This window comes from Dendropsophus ebraccatus, chromosome 8, assembly GCF_027789765.1.
Source record: "Dendropsophus ebraccatus isolate aDenEbr1 chromosome 8, aDenEbr1.pat, whole genome shotgun sequence".
Lineage (NCBI taxonomy): Eukaryota > Metazoa > Chordata > Amphibia > Anura > Hylidae > Dendropsophus > Dendropsophus ebraccatus.
Window position 1 is genome coordinate 122,735,977 of NC_091461.1, and position 7,817 is coordinate 122,743,793.

Genomic DNA, 7,817 nt, shown 5'->3' on the forward strand with positions numbered 1-7,817 from the left:
CCCCTTTAATGGGCAGAAAGGTCCTTCCTGTTCTGCTCCCCAGCGCTCCACTTCATCTCTTTGGCTGTCTGGGAAGTCTACCTATAGGGGTGCCTGTCAGGAGTATCATGTGCGGGGGTGAAATCCGTCTGCATATAATGTACAATCAGTCAATGTCACCAATGTTATAGTAACGTCTGGCAGCAATGGGACATACGCAATGCTCGCTACGTGTGTGGTGTCCCACCACTGTGTTTCTTTTTCTTTTTGTGTCTCATACACCTGTACAAAAAGTTCTTTCGTCAGCTTAAGTGGTGCTGGAGTGTTCGGAAGTTATTTTAGTGTCCACCTTTAGATGTCAGTATTGTATATGTCTGAGTATTGCACAGTTGTAGTTTATAATGGGTTACTGTTATTTCTGTACCACATGATCTGCACACCCATGAGAGCTGCTCTTCTCTTTCACCTATCTCTATCCTTCTTTCCTCTTACATTCTCTTCTCCACCACTCACAGAAGTTGTTAAACACCCTGTAGGAAGTTGTCACATGGGAGAGGAAGTGTACACCCACACCTAGTCAGTCTTAGTTAAAGGAGTACTCCGGCGAGGGAGCTTTTTATTTTTTTATCTGGCCAGGGTGGAGGTGGCTGAGGGCAACGACGTCCACTCACCTCCCCAGTTCCAGCATCAGGTCCTGTATCGCGGCGCTCCGGTCCCCACTGCCTGGCCGCTTCCTGGTCTCTAACGGGGCTTGAGACGTGACGTTTAAAGTCTTCTCAGCCAGTCAGTGACGGAGGTGGGATCCCGCCTCTATCACTGACTGGCTGAGCGGACTTAAAACGTCACGTCTCAAGCCCGCGTCAGAGACCAGGAAGTGGCCGGGCAGCGGGGACCGGAGCGCCGCAATATGGGACTCGCCGCTGGAACCAGGGAGGTGAGTGGACGTTGTTGCCCTCAGCCACCTCCTCCCCGGTCAGATCGAAAAAAAGCTGTTCCCCCCAGAGTACCCCTTTAAGTCTTGGTAGAGAGAGGACTCACGACAAGACAGTCCCTGCTGTAGTCAAGCTGGGCCCTGGCTTATGCCAAGTCACAAGTCTATCATCAGCTGCTGTATTAAGTATTCCCAAAGAAATAAGATTTAATTTATAGTAACAGGACTCAGTGATTATTGTTCCGGCACCTACACAGTCACTTCCATCCTTGGGTCATCTGCCCTTTCTGTGGGCGGTGATACTGATAGCCCGGGTGGGTCACAACTCCACTCCAGACCACCGTGATAAGTACCCAAGGGATCTGGGTAATATGGATGGTACTGTAATATAGAGAGTGATCTGGGTAATAGATGGTACTGTAATATAGAGAGCGATCTGGGTAATATAGATGGTACTGTAATATAGAGAGCGATCTGGGTAATGTAGATGGTACTGTAGAGAGCAATCTGGGTAATGTAGATGGTACTGTAATATAGAGAGCGATCTGGGTAATGTAGATGATACTGTAATATAGAGAGCGATCTGGGTAATGTAGATGGTACTGTAATATAGTTGGTACTGTAATATAGATGGTACTGTGATACAGAGAGCGATCTGGGTAATGTAGATGATCCTGTAATATAAAGAGCGATCTGGGTAATGTAGATGATCCTGTAATATAGAGAGCGATCTGGGTAATGTAGATGATACTGTAATATAGAGAGCGATCTGGGTAATGTAGATGATACTGTAATATAGAGAGCGATCTGGGTAATGTAGATGATACTGTAATATAGAGAGCGATCAGGGTAATGTAGATGATACTGTAATATAGAGAGCGATCTGGGTAATGTAGATGATACTGTAATATAGAGAGCGATCTGGGTAATGTAGATGATACTGTAATATAGAGAGCGATCTGGGTAATGTAGATGATCCTGTAATATAGAGAGCGATCTGGGTAATGTAGATGATACTGTAATATAGAGAGCGATCAGGGTAATGTAGATGATACTGTAATATAGAGAGCGATCAGGGTAATGTAGATGATACTGTAATATAGAGAGCGATCAGGGTAATGTAGATGATACTGTAATATAGAGAGCGATCAGGGTAATGTAGATGATACTGTAATATAGAGAGCGATCAGGGTAATGTAGATGATACTGTAATATAGAGAGCGATCTGGGTAATGTAGATGGTACTGTAATATAGAGAGCGATCAGGGTAATGTAGATGATACTGTAATATAGAGAGCGATCAGGGTAATGTAGATGATACTGTAATATAGAGAGCGATCTGGGTAATGTAGATGATACTGTAATATAGAGAGCGATCAGGGTAATGTAGATGATACTGTAATATAGAGAGCGATCAGGGTAATGTAGATGATACTGTAATATAGAGAGCGATCAGGGTAATGTAGATGATACTGTAATATAGAGAGCGATCTGGGTAATAGATGATACTGTAATATAGAGAGCGATCTGGGTAATGTAGATGGTACTGTAATATAGAGAGCGATCTGGGTAATGTAGATGGTCCTGTAATATAGAGAGCGATCAGGGTAATGTAGATGATACTGTAATATAGAGAGCGATCAGGGTAATGTAGATGATACTGTAATATAGAGAGCGATTCCAGTAACATGACTTATATTTTCGGATAAACATTTCTATTACGGGAGGAATCTCTGATGTTTTTAGCAAAACAAAGTGAGGGTGGAAAATTGCGCTGTTATATGGAGGACGTTACCATGGCAGCCGCAGAGCCAGGTGTACATGGAAACAGCAAGATGTTGTATACATGAGGTGACTCCACCCATTTATACTGCGACATCGGGACACAAAGGGTTAAAGGACTACTGACAATCAGCGAAGAGATGTGACAGAAAGTATAAGCAGCTACTCACCTGTACAAGAACCCTCTAGTGCCCCCTGCAGGACACATCTCATCTCTCCTCCCATTATGGGATTACCACACAGCATGCTGGGAGATGTAGTCCTGTATATTACCACACAGCATGCTGGGAGATGTAGTCCTGTATATTACCACACACACCATGCTGGGAGATGTAGTCCTGTATATTACCCCACACTATGCGGGGAGATATAGTCCTGTATATTACCACACACCATGCTGGGAGATGTAGTCCTGTATATTACCCCACACACCATGCTGGGAGATGTAGTCCTGTATATTACCACACACCATGCTGGGAGATGTAGTCCTGTATATTACCCCACACACCATGCTGGGAGATGTAGTCCTGTATATTACCACACACCATGCTGGGAGGCGGTTACAATGCTGGTGGGCTCTCTCCACCAGACACCCGCTCACCTTGATTGAAACCTTCAGCACCTGTAGCAGAGGATGGTCACCCAGGGGAGTAGCTGAATGGTTGTGGCGATGCACAGCTAGCAGGTCGCTGGTGGTGATGGTGGAAATCTATGTTAGCAGCTCAATGGTGGTGGTGCTCCAGATAATCAGGTCGCTGGTGCTGCAGATCCAGATGATTAAAGTGTCACTGTCGTGAAATTTTTTTTTGCAGAAATCAATAGTCCAGGCGATTTTAAGAAACTTTGTAATTGGGTTTATTATCAGAAAAATGCATTTTTATCATGAAAAAGCAGTTTGAAGCTCCCCCCCCCTGTCTTCATTGTTCTCCTATGGAGAGAGCTAAAGAAAAGACCAAAACAGGACAACAAAGAGTTAATCTACAAATCCCTCACGGGATATCTCCTGTGACAGTCACCAGTGACCTGTCTGAGCTCAGATTACAGCTGTCACCCAGCTCCGTGCCTGTAATCCTCTGTTATCTGCTTTCTGCTGCCGGCTAACTTCCTCCTTCCTCCTCCCCCCTCCCCTCTCCCTAGAACAGACAGGGGACGTCTCCTGCAACAAGTCACAATTTTCAGATTTTTCAGAGTGGATGAAAAAGAGGAAGGAGGGGGGGACCTGGGAAAAGGCTTTTTACATGCAGATAATGGCAGATTTGGCTAATAAACCCAATTACAAAGTTTCTTAAAATCGCCTGGACTATTGATTTCTGCCAAAAAAAAAAATACGACAGTGACTCTTTAAATCACTGGTGGTGGGGATAAAACTCAGCTGTGATCCAGGTGATCATGTTGCTATTAGAGAACATGCGGCTGAGGTTAGACATCCAGATAGTGATGGAGATTAGGCTGATCTGGTCACTGGTGGTCATATTCCAATTGAGCAGGTCTCCAATGGTGGTGGTTGGACTCTGCATCTTGAAGGTGCTGGAGTGCAGGTTGTTGGCAGTGGAATTGGGCCTCTGCAGGTTGTTGGTGGTTCTGTTCCAGCTCCCCCTGCTGGCTAATACACACAGGAGCGCCCCCTGCTGGATAATACACACAGGAGCTCCCCCTGCTGGATAATACACACAGGAGCTCCCCCTGCTGGATAATACACACAGGAGCTCCCCCTGCTGGATAACACACACAGGAGCGCCCCCTGCTGGATAATACACACACAGGAGCGCCCCCTGCTGGATAATACACACAGGAGCGCCCCCTGCTGGATAATACACACAGGAGCTCCCCCTGCTGGATAATACACACAGGAGCTCCCCCTGCTGGATAATACACACAGGAGCTCCCCCTGCTGGATAATACACACAGGAGCTCCCCCTGCTGGATAATACACACAGGAGCGCCCCCTGCTGGATAATACACACAGGAGCTCCCCCTGCTGGATAATACACACAGGAGCGCCCCCTGCTGGATAATACACACAGGAGCTCCCCCTGCTGGATAATACACACAGGAGCTCCCCCTGCTGGATAATACACACAGGAGCTCCCCCTGCTGGATAATACACACAGGAGCTCCCCCTGCTGGATAACACACACAGGAGCGCCCCCTGCTGGATAATACACACACAGGAGCGCCCCCTGCTGGATAATACACACAGGAGCGCCCCCTGCTGGATAATACACACAGGAGCTCCCCCTGCTGGATAATACACACAGGAGCGCCCCCTGCTGGATAATACACACAGGAGCTCCCCCTGCTGGATAATACACACAGGAGCGCCCCCTGCTGGATAATACACACAGGAGCTCCCCCTGCTGGATAACACACACAGGAGCGCCCCCTGCTGGATAATACACACAGGAGCTCCCCCTGCTGGATAACACACACAGGAGCTCTCCCTGCTGGATAACACACACAGGAGCTCCCCCTGCTGGATAATACACACAGGAGCGCCCCCTGCTGGATAATACACACAGGAGCTCCCCCTGCTGGATAACACACACAGGAGCGCCCCCTGCTGGATAATACACACACAGGAGCGCCCCCTGCTGGATAATACACACAGGAGCGCCCCCTGCTGGATAATACACACAGGAGCTCTCCCTGCTGGATAATACACACAGGAGCTCTCCCTGCTGGATAATACACACAGGAGCTCCCCCTGCTGGATAACACACACACAGGAGCGCCCCCTGCTGGATAATACACACAGGAGCTCCCCCTGCTGGATAATACACACAGGAGCTCCCCCTGCTGGATAATACACACAGGAGCGCCCCCTGCTGGATAACACACACAGGAGCACCCCCTGCTGGATAATACACACACAGGAGCTCCCCCTGCTGGATAACACACACAGGAGCGCCCCCTGCTGGATAATACACACAGGAGCGCCCCCTGCTGGATAACACACACAGGAGCTCCCCCTGCTGGATAATACACACAGGAGCGCCCCCTGCTGGATAATACACACACAGGAGCTCCCCCTGCTGGATAATACACACAGGAGCGCCCCCTGCTGGATAATACACACAGGAGCTCCCCCTGCTGGATAATACCCACAGGAGCTCCCCCTGCTGGATAACACACACACAGGAGCGCCCCCTGCTGGATAATACACACAGGAGCTCCCCCTGCTGGATAATACACACAGGAGCTCCCCCTGCTGGATAATACACACAGGAGCGCCCCCTGCTGGATAATACACACAGGAGCTCCCCCTGCTGGATAATACACACAGGAGCGCCCCCTGCTGGATAACACACACAGGAGCTCCCCCTGCTGGATAATACACACACAGGAGCTCCCCCTGCTGGATAATACACACAGGAGCTCCCCCTGCTGGATAATACACACAGGAGCTCCCCCTGCTGGATAATACACACAGGAGCGCCCCCTGCTGGATAATACACACAGGAGCTCCCCCTGCTGGATAATACACACAGGAGCTCCCCCTGCTGGATAATACACACAGGAGCTCCCCCTGCTGGATAATACACACAGGAGCTCCCCCTGCTGGATAATACACACAGGAGCGCCCCCTGCTGGATAATACACACAGGAGCTCCCCCTGCTGGATAATACACACAGGAGCTCCCCCTGCTGGATAATACACACAGGAGCGCCCCCTGCTGGATAATACACACAGGAGCTCCCCCTGCTGGATAATACACACAGGAGCTCCCCCTGCTGGTCACTCCCCTTCTCCCGCTCTTCTCTCTGCTACTAGCTGTAGGGGTATACGCTGCCCAGACTAAAACACCCGGTGGACGGGGGTCCCGGTAGATTTACCACACAGCGTCCTTGTTTGCAGATAGTAACCAATCACAGCTCAGCTTTCACATATTATCTGCTCTGGCAAAGTGAAAGGGGAGCTCTGATTGGTTGCTATGGGCTAGTAAGGACACTAAGGGAAGTTAATATGTGACCCATAGCAACCAATCACAGATCAGCTTTCATTTCTCAATGTAATTTACTTCTATTTAAAAAATCTCCAGTGTTCCAGTATTTATAAGCTGCTGCATGTCCTGCAGGAAGTGGTGTATGACACACTGCTCTCTGCTGCCACCTCTGTCCATGTCAAGAACTGTCCAGACAAGCAGCAAATCCCAATAGAAAACCTCTCCTGCTCTGGACACTTCCTGACATGGACAGAGGTGGCAGCAGAGAGCACTGTGTCAGACTGGAGAGGATACACCACTTCCTGCAGGTCATACAGCAGCTGATAAGTACTGGGAGACTGGAGAGTTTTAAACATGAGCAAATTACAAATCTGTATAACTTTCTGAAACCAGTCTATTTGAAAGAAAAATATTTTTACCAGAGTTTCCCTTTAAATAACAACATAACAACAGAAGATATACCTTTCAGCTATGTAATCTGGTAATACAATACGCCTGTGAGGTGCGCGGCTTGTGGTGGATACGTACAATGGACGGGAGAATGCAAGAAATTAGAGCAATTAATAAATCATGCGGAGCGGAAGAAACATTTGCCGAGATTTAGAGATGAAAGAGAAAGCTGTGAGATATCAGCTCCGGAGGACATGCAGAATGAGGAGCGAGGAAGATAACTGGAGACAGAGGGAAGAGGGGGCAGAGACGCCCAAAATGTGAGGGGGGGGTCTCCTCCATCCTGCCTGTGTCTGTACATGTGGAGGGGGTCTCCTCCATCCTGCCTGTGTCTGTACATGTGATGGGGGTCTCCTCCATCCTGCCTGTGTCTGTACATGTAGTGGGGGTCTCCTCCATCCTGCCTGTGTCTGTACATGTAGTGGGGGTCTCCTCCATCCTGCCTGTGTCTGTACATGTGGTGGGGGTCTCCTCCATCCTGCCTGTGTCTGTACATGTGCTGGGGGTCTCCTCCATCCTGCCTGTGTCTGTACATGTGGTGGGGGTCTCCTCCATCCTGCCTGTGTCTGTACATGTGGTGGGGGTCTCCTCCATCCTGCCTGTGTCTGTACATGTAGAGGGGGTCTCCTCCATCCTGCCTGTGTCTGTACATGTGCTGGGGGTCCCCTCCATTCTGCCTGTGTCTGTACATGTGCTGGGGGTCTCCTCCATCCTGCCTGTGTCTGTACATG